This window comes from Thalassophryne amazonica, chromosome 3 (genome assembly GCF_902500255.1).
Source record: "Thalassophryne amazonica chromosome 3, fThaAma1.1, whole genome shotgun sequence".
NCBI lineage: Eukaryota > Metazoa > Chordata > Actinopteri > Batrachoidiformes > Batrachoididae > Thalassophryne > Thalassophryne amazonica.
Genome location: NC_047105.1, coordinates 85,059,033 through 85,074,043, shown reverse-complemented (window position 1 = coordinate 85,074,043; position 15,011 = coordinate 85,059,033). Strand labels below are relative to the sequence as shown.

General features: G+C 39.9%; 1 protein-coding gene across 2 annotated transcripts in view; it reads left to right on the top strand.

The window, feature by feature from the left end:
• Positions 1-15,011, top strand: part of vdrb (vitamin D receptor b) — a 188,669-nt gene that overhangs the window by 24,036 nt on the left and 149,622 nt on the right. The gene's annotated exons all lie outside the window — the stretch shown is intronic.

The window sequence follows — 15,011 nt, the reverse complement described above, 5'->3', positions numbered from 1 at the left end:
GTTGGCAAATTATACAGTATTTCTTGTCTTTCTGATGCCTGATTCTGTTTTTTTCCCTCACTGTTTAAGGTGCAGCTCCATCCAGAGATGGGAGTTGTATTTGTGTTGGTGACCCTCCTGTCCTGTGCACCAACAGCATTTCTTGTATATTTGTCCATGAATTGTTCTGTGAATTGTTCTGTAATTTATGTTTGTAGCATGGCCCAAGCAGAGGGTCACCCCTTTGAGTCTGGTCTGCTTGAGGTTTCTTCCTCAGAGGGAGTTTTTCCTTACCACTGTTGCTCTGGGGGTTAGTAAGGTTAGACGTTACTTGTGTGAAGCGCTTTGAGGCAACGCTGTTGTGATGTGGCGCTATATAAATGAAAATAAATTGAAAAAATTTAAATTATATTAACAAACATTAAACGAACAGTTAATAGAAAGAGACAGAACATAAAATAAATTGTACAAAAGTAAAGGGAGTCTTTAATATTAATTCTCTTAAAAAAAATCCCTTATAGAGTGTGACAGTTTTGGACAAGTTAATTTTTCTGGCAAAAAATATGAAGGTTGAATAAAATTGAACAGGGCTTCATGCTGGAACAGTTGTGCTGATCTTTACGTGTGGAAAGGTTTTGTTAAAAGCTGTTTGCTAGGAATGTATTTTTTTATATTTCATATATTTGTCGTTTATTTGAGAACATTTTATTTAACTTATTACCAGGCAGCACTTTGCAATTATTTTATTTTTCTGTTTGTATAATGTTATAATAAATTGTTGGTTTAAACAACAAGCAAATTTAGATTTTGCATTTTGTTTCCATACTGTACCGAAAATGAACTGAATCTTGACCTCAGAACCGAGGTACGTACTGAAGCATGATTTTTGTGTATTGTTACATCCCTACTAATTATGCTACAATACAATTTTAGAGAAAGAGACAAAAAGAACCTGATAAAACAAAACACAACAGAAAAGATAAAACCAACTAACAATGAACATGAATATAGAAATAAATAACTGTATCCTGTGAACACCTAGTGACTCTTAAACCTCCACGTCATCCATGTATCCTGTGAAACTACATTCTTTATATTTAGTTTTAAACTGTTGAATGTTTGGACACTGCTTTAACTCCTCGCCCACACCGTCCCACAGTCTCACCCCACAAAATGAAATGCAGAATCTTGTTTGTATGGATTTTATTAATTTTAAAGTTGTTTTTCCCTCTTATTTGATATCCCTCCTCTCCATCCCTGAACGATTATGTTTTTGGTAAAAGGTTATTTTTTGCGTTGTACAAGATCTGTGCTGTTTGGAATTTTACTATGTCTGTTAATTATAATCGTTTTGACTTTAAGAGTGAGTGAGTATGGTCTTGATAGCGACATTATGAATGACCTATATTGCCCTTTTTTGAAGAATAGTTACTGATTTTATTCAACTCACCTAATTATTACCCCAGATCTCTACTCAGTAACTGAAATTCAGTAAGACAATGGAACAGTGTAGGATGCAGAGTGATTTGTGATCCAAAACATGTTTTACTTTTTTAAATGCTGAAATGTTTCTTGATAATTTGGTTTGTATATATTTGATGTGTGGTTTCCAACTGATTTTCTCATCTATTATTGCCTCGAGAAATTTATTTTCATTAACCCTTTCAATATGCACCCCATATGTCTGCATTTGTACTTGCTCATTCCTTGTGCAGTTCCCAAATAACATTAGTTTTGTTTTATTTAGGTTTAATGACAATTTGTTTTGGTCAAACCATATTTTCAATTTGTTCATTTCTTCAGTGATTTCATCCAGAACTATATGCCAAGCTAAAAAACTGCTTCATCCTTGTAAGGGCAGAATACTACTGGAGTGATTTTGAATAAGGAAAGTTGGGTTTTTCTTACCAAAATGGATGCTGCACTCACTGCAATTTATTGTCTGGAATAGCCCCAGATTGCATTTCATAGCTTCTAGAATTCAGCAATGTTTAGGGTTGGGTTTCAGCTTGTTTTGTTTTCACCACTTTCATCCCTGATATTATCAGAAAATACCGGAGGAAAATTTGCACTCATCAGCCCGGAAGCTGCGCATGGGACGTACCTGAATGTTCCAATATGAACATATGAATCCAAAACAGAAAAAAATCCCTATCCTTTAACATCAAATGAATTTTCGAAAATTCATAACTGTCAGAAAGATCGAATTGCTTTCATATTTGAGAGTGTTATGTAGGATGGTATCCTTTATTGACTGACAGAGTTTGATCTGAATCTAATCCGGATTGCAGGTTTTGTGGCCATTTAAATTGAACTTTGAATACCCCATTTAATGTATATTTTACAATATATCTTATACCTCCATCACACATACGCCGATTGAGGCCGAATTGCGTCAGAATGACATATCCGACCACAATTTGGAAAATTTTGAGGTGCGGTCTGAACAGTGGTGGGCACAGCTAACCAAGAAGTTAGCTTCAATAACCGCTAATCCGCTAACTGAAAAGTTAGCTTTTATAATGATAAATTAACAAAAATTAGTGGAAGCTACAGCTAACTGATAACTGCAAACTTCTGTATTGACTCCAGTACATCGTCAGCTACTGACAAGCCAGTTTTATGACAGTTGGATGCTATTTACACTTACACTGCCATCCAGTAGATGGTGGTGTTCTATGCATTTTGGGTCAGAATGTCATACGGTTGCTATTCAATGCGCTGTCAGCCAGATTTAAACAGACTTTTCAGTTTTGCAGATGATCAATTTCCCCTAATACCTCTGGGTATCTGTGAGTTTTAATGCTCAAGCATTTAGAATTAGTGCATTACTTTAACCCTCTGGGGCCGATGCCGTTGTATACGATGGCTGAGATGAAGCTTTACTAAATTATAAATAACTTTTTAATGATATGAGATAGAAACTTACTCTTTTTTACTGAAAAGTTAACTCCGCAGACTTTCGAGCTAGCTGTCGGCCATCTTTGTACTCCTCATAGAATCTGTGTGATGACGTGCGCAGTGTGAGTGTCCAGTTGCAATTAGTCCACCTTCACATGGTTTTCCAAAATCCAATCGTAGAGCAGATTTACCTCACGTGAAAAGCCAAAGATTGTTTTCAGGAGTGATATGTTACAAGTTGGCCTGTTTGAATAGCCCCCTGGCTGCTTGCTCCAGTGCGCCTTGCGCCATTACTCACAGCGATCAGTGAAAGTGAGCAGACAGAGGGCCTCTGATGACAATCTCACTTGCTCAAACACAGAGTGTGAGAGTTTCAGAGATGCTCTATCCCTAACCCTAAGCCTCCTCATTACCTGTGAATGTTATTGAATAAGCCTGTGGCAAGCTCTCTCGCTCCGGCGTAAAGCACTGTTTACCATATCAGTGGAGCAAGGGGGGAGGGACCGCTCCTCAGAGTGTAAATGGGCCTTGAAGTGTCAAAGCTGCTTTCAGAGCAGGACAGAACACTCCAAAACACAGTAGAAGTAGAAGTTTGTGATGTGACCTTTGTGTAAAAGCAGACAGAAATTGCTTTGAAATGAAGACAAACAAAACGCATAGACCATTTTGTATATATTTTTCAAAATGTGCATTTGTGTTTATTGTATATTGTTTGTTTTTATTGTTTGAACCTTTTTATTGTACAGTCTTTCACACAAGACCTCAAATTACCTTTATAAAGTGTCAAAACAGTTGTTTATTATAGTTTGCTGTGTGTTTTAAATAAATGTCTGTGCCAAATTTTTCCGCTTTACTTTTCCTTTCTTATTTCTTATTGTAAACCTTTATTACACCTATAAAACACAACTGTAGCATATATTTTCTGAACGTACAGGTTGTCCTGAAAAAAGAGACATAAAACTTGATTGTGGGATACAGGGAGAGCTGTTAACAGCAATAATAAAACATTTATGCCAGGCGAGTGAACTGTCCAAAAAAATGCCCTTGGACCCCAAAAGGTTAAAACTAAAAGATAATTGTGATATTTTCACTTTGTAAAAATGACAGTTAATGTTCATATAAATAAACTGTATGGAATTAGTTTGGTTTTTAAATCAAACCATAAGTCAAACTTGCTTTGCTTTTTTTTCATAGGCTTTGTATGCTGTCAATGAAATTACTTTGTTTTCTTATTGTAGCAGTTAGGCTCCTTCTGCTGGGTTCAGGTTGAGCTCAGCTCCTCACAGCTACCTGACTGGTGCAAAACACAACAGAGAAGAACTACCATGTGATTTTAGGGTTTACAAATGTTTTTGACCTTTCAGCTTAGGGTTTACAAATGTTTTTGATCTTTCAGCTTTACTTACTATGCCAGAAAATAAAACGTTAGCAGGCTAAAAATGACCAAAACTAAATTTAGCGGAAGCTAATTGGTCCGCTGATGGTTTTTGAAGTTATCTGAAAAGCTAATCCGCTAACAAAAAGTTATCTTCTAATTAGCGGTTAGTAGATTAGTGGAAACTGTGCCAACCACTGGGTGTGAAGCCCAACGGACTGCAGTCTGTGAGCATCTACATATTTGCTCAGTTGTCCTGAGTGTTGTCACACATGTTCAAAACACTCTTGGTACAATCGAGATGCGACGCACATCTGACAGCGGTCTATATGCAGTTTTTGCGTCATCTGATCGCAGTCTACATATTCTGGCAGCATCAATACTGCATCTGAAACGATCTGATCATGGTTGATTGAACGCTGAGATCCTAAGTCTGTAGCAGGTATGATGTGGAAATGTTTGCCCAGCACATGATATCATAAATAAACATGCAACTCACCTTTAGTACCCCGCTTTCCACAGCGCAGCGCAGACACCCGGTGAAATCCCTTTCACCCGGCTGCGCTGTGTGCTGGCAACGTCGATCAGCTGACAAATGCATAATCCACCTCTGGCATAAGTAAATCCCACATGAAGTGCCGTCCCTCACCGATTATCCAACTTCAGATGTGTTAAGATGCATATCAACTAAAATTGCCACAAAAAAAGAGTTTAAAAAGAGTGAATAAAAAGTTTGCTTGCTGCATCTGAAGAATGTTGTGCATGTGGGAAGTTGGCGCACTGCCAACACAGTTCACCAGCAGTTATGGAGTCGAGCTCAACAAACAATTTCAAGCAATGCAAGTATATACTAATCAAAAGCCTAAAGGGATTTTTCACCGGACTGTACACCAGCAGGCGATCACTGACAGTTGTCATCCTTTTTGTGCGCTCTCTGGCTGGACAGCTCCTGTGCATGTGCAGGGGCGCCCCACGTGTGCTCGCGTAGTGGGTGGCACAGCCATTATGAACATATACACGCAGCTGAGCGAACATTTTGGCCACACACTGCTTTGATCACCTGTTCTACGCACGCAGGTATGTGCGCGCCGTGGCTTGTTCAGCCATTATGAACACGCACGCGCAGCTGAGTGGACATTTTATCTGGCCACACACTCGCATGCTGTTTGGATCACTTGTTCTACGCATGGACGTACACGCGCGCACTCCGTCATGTAAGAGACCCACACACACTCCTTCCAGCGCACCCTCCTCCTGATGAGAGGTCAGTTTAATGCAGAGAATGTGAGGACGAGCGGAGATTTGATTGCGTGGGTGAGTGACAGCTCCAAACAGTCTGTGCCATCTGGCTGTTGTCTGAAATATGGTTGGGCTGCATCCTACAGGTGTGCACGAGGCAGTCCATATGCGTTCTGACACGGCTGACCACACCTCTTTTCCTCCTGACTGCGTTCGGATTATGACCATATTTGCGGTGTCAGCCCGGTTCCTGCACATTCTTGCTGTGTGTGACGGGGGCTTAAATTAAACGTGCCTCAGTCACTCTCATATTTGAAAGTGAGCTGCAGACTGGCACTCATTATCACCTGACAAAGTTTGATCCGCATGTGATATATTGATGATTTAGCGGATATTTGATTTTAACATTGAAAAGCCCTTTTTATCTATATTTCGTGTTATATTTTAGCTTATTAAAAGCCACTTCTAACTAGGGATGGGTATTGATAAGATTTTATCGATATTGATGCCATCATTGATTCGGCTTATCGTTCCGATTCCTTATCGATTCCCTTAACGATACCTCCTGTGAATTTTCTGTGTACTAAAGGTAGGCTTTACAGGTTTTCTATGTCAACATCATTTTATTGAGTCTTAAAGTAAATAAATATGAAATTGGTCACTGGATCCTTGATCTCTGGACATAAATAAAAATAAACAAAATCTATAGTTTTTGTCAAAAGCATTTCCTTTCAGACATTTTAGTATGAATGTCGCTCCATACCTCTGAGCTGAGTTCAGCTGGCTGCTGCATGTCAGCGCAAGACGTCTCATTTTGGGGGGAAAAAACATTTTGATCAATTGCAGTTTGTTTGTATTACAACATCTGGAAAGAGGTGTCAATTGATTTAAACGACATTTCACTTTGAGTTTATTAATTCCAACTGGACTGCAATGTTCTAACTTGACTCGGCAGAAAGCCGCGCAGCATTTGGAGCTGTGTGAAAAGAACGGAGGATGATTCTCATTTCTTTCTTGCAACGAGGAGTCCCAGTTAGTGACTTCAGTCCTCACAAAAGTGACTCACGATTGACATATTCAGGGATGAAAGCGGTGAAAAACAAAAAAAAAAAAGCTGTAACCCAAAATTACCCCCCACCACCTCCCACATGAAAATGTTTGAATTCTAGAAGCTCTGAAATGCAAATGTGGGGCTATTCCAGACAATAAACTAAGTAAGTGCAGCATCCATTTTGGTGAGGGAAAAAAACAACTTTCCTTATTCAAATCCATTCCAGTAGTATTCTGCTCTTACTAGGATGCAGCAGTTTTCTAGCTTGGCAGATAGTTCTGGAGGAAATCATTGAAGAAATTAACAAATTGAAAATATGGTTTGACCGAAACAAATTGTTGTTAAACTTAAATAAGACAGGGATGAAGTGGAGGTGTAACAGTCACCAGGTGTTCACAAGAAACAGTTATTCATTCATTCATTCATTCATTCATCTTCTACCGCTTAGTCCAATTAAGGGTCGCAGGTGGCTGGAGCCTATCCCAGCAGTCACAGAGCGCGAGCCGGGGTACACCCAGGGCAGGACACCAGACTAGACAAACAAACACAGACACACCCACACACACACCCGCATGTCTTTGGATGTGGGAGGAAACCAGAGCACCTGGAGGAACCCCCGCAAACACGGGGAGAACATGCAAACTCCATACAGAAAGGCCACGGGAATTGAACCCACGACCTTCTCGCTGTGAGGCAACAGTGCTAACCACTAAGCCACCGTGCTGCCCCGGAAACAATTATTTATTTATTTATTTATTTATGTTCATTGTTAGTTGGTTTTATATTTTCTGTTGTGTTTTTAATCAGATTCTTTTTGTCTCTTTCTCTAAAACTGCATTGTAGCATGATTAGTTATTATTACTATTATTGTTGTTGTTGCTATTATTATTATTATTAATATATAAGCAAAAATAAAATTTTAAAATAATTACAATTTGTAATACATTTGACTCTTTTACGACAACAAACGCTGAGCCATTAATTATTATACAGAAAACAAATGCACACAAACGTGCTGAGATGTGAACACCTTAATGCTAACTTTAACATTGAAAATGCCATAGACATGGTAACAGGTTAGCATCGGTCCCATTTTTAAGTTATAAAATAAATCTATTAACTGTTTCAGAAGACAATATAAAGAAGGTAAATATTACTCACAGACATATGCTCTTTAGGGTTTTAGCGAGGAAAAGATAAGATAAACCAACGAAGCAGCGGGTTGGATCAATGCTTCATTGCCTTAAGCTTCAAAGAAGAGCCGCGCTGGAGAAACAGTTGATTACAGACCTGCTGCAGGGGTTCTGTAATTAACGTAGAGACATGATCATTTTCCCAACAAACACCCTCAAAAACAACGGCTGCTCTGAAGGACCGATGAGGGAATTGGTAAGCAAAAAAGCTATTGATGTTGGTGGGTCGAATCATTTCTTAACGATACCCGAAAATAACCAGTTCTCGATACCAAACCCTACTTCTAACAGGACTTTGATCTTGAAATTTTTTTTTCCAAGGTAAAAATTTGTGGAATCGAAAGCTAGTCTTGGTGGAGGTTTGCGCTCTATGAGCGCAGACTCTACCTTTTAATGAAAGTAAGTCAACTAGCTTTTGTTATAATGTGATAATGTCACTGGGCTACAACTGCTGCTGCTAGCTTTTTGAACAAGTTGAGTGAACTTGACTGACTGGAGTTTGACTTTACAATTTTATGCATTTTGGTCTAGAAGCAACAAAAAATTATTAACTACCAGAAATGGCTTCTGGTAACTTACCAGCCTGCCAACATGTCTGGAAAATATCAAGGTATGCAAGCAGTGATCAAATGAGTGTGTCCAACAGCACACTATGAGGTCTGTTAGAAAAGTATCCGACCTTTTTATTTTTTCAAAAACCTGATAGATTTGAATCACGTGTGCTTGCATGAGCCAACCTTGAACCTCCATGCGCATGCGTGATTTTTTTCACGCCTGTCGGTTGCGTCATTTGCTTGTAAGCAGCCTTTGTGTGAGGACATGTGCAGTGCGCTCAGCGGATTTTCATTTCAAGGAAATGGCGGAACGACTGGAGCAGCACGACTGCATCAAATTTTGCCACAAACTGGGCAATAGCCAGGTGGAAACCATTCAGATTATTCAGATGGCTTTTGGTGACGATCCTCTGGGCATCACACAGATTAAGGAGCGGGACAACCGGTTTAAAGATGGCCGCACAACGGTGGAGGGCGTGCCGTGCTCCCATCGGCATCAACACGCTGAAACGACCGGATCATTTCCAAAGTGAACGCTGTGGTGATGTGGGACTGTCGTGTGATTATCCGAGAAATTGCGGAAGAGGTGGACATCAGCACTTTTTCGGCACATTCCACTGTGAAAAGATTTTGCCATGAAAAGAGTTGCGGTGAAATTCATCGGCATGAAGCTGATGGCGCAGCAACAGCGCCTCCGTGATGAAGTCTCACAGGACATGTTGTAACATGCCCAACCCGTCAACCATTCGGAAGATTCAGATGGCTTTCGGTGGCTTTTCAGTCGAATGTGCCGAAAAGTGCTGATGTCCACCTCTTCCGCAGTTTCTCAGATAATCACATGACGGTCCCACATCACCACAGCGTTCACTTTGGAAATGATCCGGTCGTTTCAGCGTGTTGATGCTGATGGGAGAGCGGCGCACCCTCCACCGTTGTGCGGCCGTCTTTAAACCGGTTGTACCACTCCTTAATCTGTGTGATGCCCAGAGGATCGTCACCGAAAGCCATCTGAATAATCTGAATGGTTTCCACCTGGCTATTGCCCAGTTTGTGGCAAAATTTGATGCAGTCGTGCTGCTCCTGTCGTTCCGCCATTTCCTTGAAATGAAAATCCGCCGAGTGCACTGCACATGTCCTCACACAAAGGCTGCTTACAAGCAAATGACGCAACCGACAGGTGTGAAAAAAATCATGCATGCGCACGAAGGTTCAAGGTTGGCTCATGCAAGCACACGTGATTCAAATCCATCAGGTTTTTGAAAAAAATAAAAAGGTTGGATACTTTTCTAACAGACCTCGTATGTCCCTTGTGCTGCTCACTCACTCATGTTGGTTGGAGGGTTTGCAGTCTCTTCTTGCAGTGAAGCTATAAGTCTGTTCTCAACCATTAATGAGTTGTACACGTTCTTCTCAGCATCAACATGCAGGTGGAAGGTGATGGAAGATGAATTCAAACCAATACAAGTAGTGAAGCATCTCTCAGATGCCAGATGGTCAGCTAGACATGATGCTGTAAGTGTAGCACTGAAAGGCTACAGGCACATCAGATGTGCCCTTCGTATTGTAGAAGAAGACAGTTCACAGAAACCTGACACCAGAGCAACAGCCAATGGTTTATTTGTGAAAATGGAAAAGCTAGAATTTCCAATCCTTCTGTGTTTCTGGGCTTACGTTCTGGAGAGATTCCAGGCAGCAAACATCAGCCTTCAGAAAGAAGGCATAACTCTGAATAATACAGTCAGACTGTACAGGTCATTGCAGGAATTTGTCAGAACAGAGCGCACCAGATTTGAGGAGTATGAGGAACAAGGGAAGAAACTGTATCTTGAGGATGATGATGGGGACATTGGGGAGGAAGCCCAGTACACAGACTATAGTGTCATGAGAGGAGGGAGGCCTTCCAGAAGGAGACAAAGGTTTTCAGATGGCACTGTAGAGGAAACACCATGTCTCCTAGAGAGAAATTTAAACAAAATTTCCTTGTCATTGTTGACCATCTGCTGGTAGCCTTAAACAAGAGGGCTGAGGCCTATGAACAGCTACATCAAAACTTTGGATTATCATCAGATTCAGCAACATCAGAAAACAAGGAGCTTTATGCCTATCAACTCATTCAACCAATCAATGAGACATTTCCTAATGCAAACATTCTTCTTAAAATGTACCTATGCATACTATGCACCAATTGTGCTGGATAAAGAGCTTTCTCAAAACTAAAACTGATCAAAACCTGCCTCAGAAATACAATTGGCCAAGAGAGACTTAATGATTTAAGTCTGTCTATTGAACATGAACTTCTTAATGCCTTGGACATTAGCAGCATAATTAAAACTTTCAGTAGAAAGAAAGCAAGAAAAACTCTCCTTTAGAGAATTCATGATCATCATGATCTGAGACATAATGATATAGCCTAAAATTTTGGAATCTCAGTCTTGTTCATGTTAAAAGAATATATACTATATGTCTATATATTACCTGTAGATTATTGACTATAAGTAAGGGCTTTAAGTCAAAACATTTTAGGTCTTTAAGTTTAAGCTAAGCTAAGCTAATATGATAATTATGACTTATAAGTTATAATGCTTATACTGTTCAGTGTTCAGGTGTAATTGAATGAGAGTATGAGGCATTCACAAATAAATCTGTTCTTTAAACAGCTCAAGAGTTGTCATTTGTGTCATACTTTTAACTTAAATATTGCAAACACTGTAAGACATTTAATATTATATTGAATTATTATCTGACTATAGAATTGTCATCTGATATAGAATATTACAGGTTTACAGTCCAGTTAACTATGTTTTTCTTAAAAATATGGCAAGGAATATGGGCCATTGCCCACTGGGGGCCCAAAAAAATGGTATGGACCCAGGCCCTGGGAAGTCTAAATCCGACACTGAGCGCGGTGCTCTAGTTCTCCACAATTTGGTCATGTAGGCTGATGACAACATCTGCTCTTTGTGTTAATGTGGTACAGTCAGTCCATACTGTAGGACAAATTTATACATGTGTACTTTACATACATTTTATACTGCTCACCTTTAATTTGAAGTACTTTCACACATACCATGTTTAGTCCAGATCTTTGGACTTTTCAGTTTGGTTCGAAGCAAAATAGCAGGCATGACAGAGGACTCGTGCCACAGTCTGGACCCAAGGACCAAAATTTGGTTAGACCGAAAGAGGTGGTCTCGGTCCTGATCAAATTGAAACATGGTCCATTGCATTTGAAATGTCAAAATGCTTTGTTTGGACTTTATGACTAATTACAGGAAGTTGTAACAGGTTATTGTCATTCTTTAAACATTCGAAGAATAAATTAAATAGACAATAATTTAATGAATTTAACTCATTAAAACTGGGTGACTGCACTGCTGTCCATATTCCCCCCCACCCCACCCCCATGACCTTTAATTGAAATAAGCGGATTTAGAAAATGAATGATTGAATGAATAGTGTAGTTACAATAAAAGGAATTTGTTCTTTAATTTTTCTCTGTTCAAACATAACTTTTGTTGTTGTGCATCTTCAAATGGAACTAGACCCATAATTGACAACAAGCCAATCAGTGTCCTATATGGGGAGATGGACTACATAGACAATCATGTCAGGACATAAATACATCATGAAAAGTTCTTTAGTCACGTATCACAGCATCATGATATGTGACTGAACTGTCACACACATGAAAACATGTACCTCAATTTAGACCCTGTTACATGTTTTCGTGTGTGAAAAACATCCTAACTGTGCCAAAAGCGATCGCATGACACTGTTGTTAATTTAGATGCACCAGTTAATGTAATGTGTTTTTGTTTGTTTGTGTTTTGTGTTGTTGTTTAATGGAGTGACTGTGGGTGGATACTGGAGAGGAAAACCATGTAGATATGGGGAGGAAACACAAAATTAACACAGAAAGGTCTCAGCTCCAACAGTACTAATCATTACAATGTAGTGCCTGATATTACATGCAGTGTTCATTCAGTCCACAAGAGTTAGATATTCACTGTACTTGTTCTCAAATGAATAGCAAATCCATTTTTGGTGCATTATTTATGCAATTCATGTTCGACTTATGATGTTGAGCCTGCTTGCCTGGAGCGTCACCTTATGTCTCACTCCATCTCACTCCACTTTGACATACTGGAGGAGTACCGGTGTCACCAACCGTATGGTCCCCTTTACAAATTGGTTCGCCCTGCCATCACTGCACCTTAACTGCGCATACGTCATTTTGGAGCATCTGCAGCAATTCACGGATTATCGCCTCGTGGAAATGATTGTTGTACAAAAGCTTCATATGTCTGTTGCTGAGATAGACGATGACTGGAGTGCAGTTCCAAGCAGAAACGAGATGATAATCAGTGAATTGCTGCTGACACTCAGAAATGACGCATGTGCAGTGAAGGCAGGGTGGACTCATTTTTAGGACCATTGGACCTGCTCACACCATGCATCTGACCCAGACTGCATCTTGGGAAAAGAAAAGGTTTTTATGTTTGAATGTGGCTTTAGCTCCTCAGTTATTTTGATGTCGGGCTACAGATTAAGATGAAATTAAAGTACATTGTGCATTGTTCTTTCTTTCTTTCTGAGTGAGCAGGGAACAATTTCATTGGCGCATGGTGATAATTGGGTAGAATGTGGAGTAATAATCAGAGGACCACTCTGCAGGTGAGCATGGAGATGGTACCATGAGCAGTGAGCAGAAATTCTCATCGCTGTGCTCTGCTCCCATGCTCTGTAAGTCTGTGTGTTCATTGTAGTACTGCAGACTTTACCTCTGGCAAAAGCGGCTCTGAAACAAAAGTAATGATGTGGATACAGGTCCTGACGGGACCAGACCGGTTCAAGCTATGGATCCAAATGCTGGGAGCAAGGAAACAGAGCTGGTGGTGAATGAAAAGATATTTATTTACAATGAAGAAATAATAATGCTGCACTGGGGGTGCTTGCAGAGTGGAGAGTCAGCCTGGTTGGGGCGGTGGAAAATAGGGAGCTGCAGGTTCCCAAGCTACTCTTAAAAATTAACTGAGATCTTGAAGTGTTCAGAGCTGGGACCAGGTGTGACACACAGAGCTGACTCCAGGAACTAGGAGTACCGAGGAGAGAGATGGTGAGTGACTGCACTCATAACACTGGAAGCCTTTAACAGTTCACAGAAGACTAGGGATGGGTATCGATAAGATTTTATCGATATCGATACCATTATCTATTCCGCTTATTAATCCGATTTCTTATCGATTCCCTTTATCGATACCTCTTGTGAATTTTTGGTGTACTAAAAGTAGGCTTTACAGGTTTTCTATGTCAGTGGGTCAATCAGCTTTTTCTTATCGTGCACCTGCTCTGTGGAATGGTCTTCCTACAACCGTGAGGCAGTCGGACTCCGTGGACATTTTAAAGTCAAGACGTAAAGTCTATTTTTATTCTCTTTCTTATGAATTGTTTTTATTTTTTATCTTTTATTCTTTTACTTCTGTTTTTAATTATGCATTTGAATTTGTAAATTTGTATTTATTTATTTTAATTTTTTATGTTCAACTGTTCTGTGTGAGGCACCTAGAGACGGCTTTTGCTGTGATTTGGCACTTTATAAGCCAATTAAATTTAAATTGAATTGAAATTGAACAACATTTTATTGAGTCTTAAAGTAAATAAGTATGAAATTGGTCACTGGATCCTTAAATTTTGGACATAATAAACTCTACATGGTGGATCCTTGATCTCTGGTCATAAATAGAAATAAACAAAATCTGTAGTTATTGTCAAAAGCATTTCCTTTCAGACATTATTGGCATGAATGTCTTAACATACATCTGAGCTGAGCTCAGCTCAGATGTATGTTTGTAAGAGGTGTCATTTTATTTAAAGCGGCAATTCGTTTTGAAGTTATTAATTCTGACCGGACTCCGTCTCAGCAGAGAGTGGCGCAGCTTTTCGAGCTGTGCCAACGGAACAGAGGACGATTCTCGTTTCTTGACTGCAACAAGACATGAGTCCCAGTTAGTGACTTTAATGCACACAAAAGTGACTCACGTTATTTTAATGGCTTTGAGAGGTGTTAAGAACCGGACTTGCCATTTCTGAAGTGCAGCGAATCAAAGAACCAATGAACTAGTGGATCGAAGCATTGCTTCATTGGTTCACGCTTCAGAGTGGTGTAGCGCTGCAGAAACGGTTGATTACAGAGCCACTGCAGGGTCTGTAATCAACGTAGAGGAATGATCATTTTCCCGACAAACACCCTCAAAAACAATGGCTGCTCTGAAGGACCGATAAGGGAATCGTTAAGCAAAAAGACTATTGATATCGGTCGATCGAATCATTTCTTAACGATACTCGAAAAGAACCGGTTCTCGATACCCAACCCTACAGAAGACTTCTGGAAATAATGTTCTCCGCTTAGGAAATAAGGTTTACTGTTCAGGAATCGTTCACTGTTCATGAATTATCTTCAGAGGTCAAGTGCTGCACATCTGTAACGCAGTACCAATTAAGCTGGACTTGACGATGGAAAGATCTCAGTAGGTAATTATCAGAGTTTATACAGTTCGAGGAAACAGTTCTTAGTCATTCATCATCACAGGCAGGAATGTGTGAGAACGGAATCCCACGGAAACATGAAGGAAACCATTGGAACCATTGGAAACCATTCGGAAGATTCAGACGGCTTTCGGCGGCTTTTCAGTCGAGTGAGTATCCGAGAAATTGTGTAA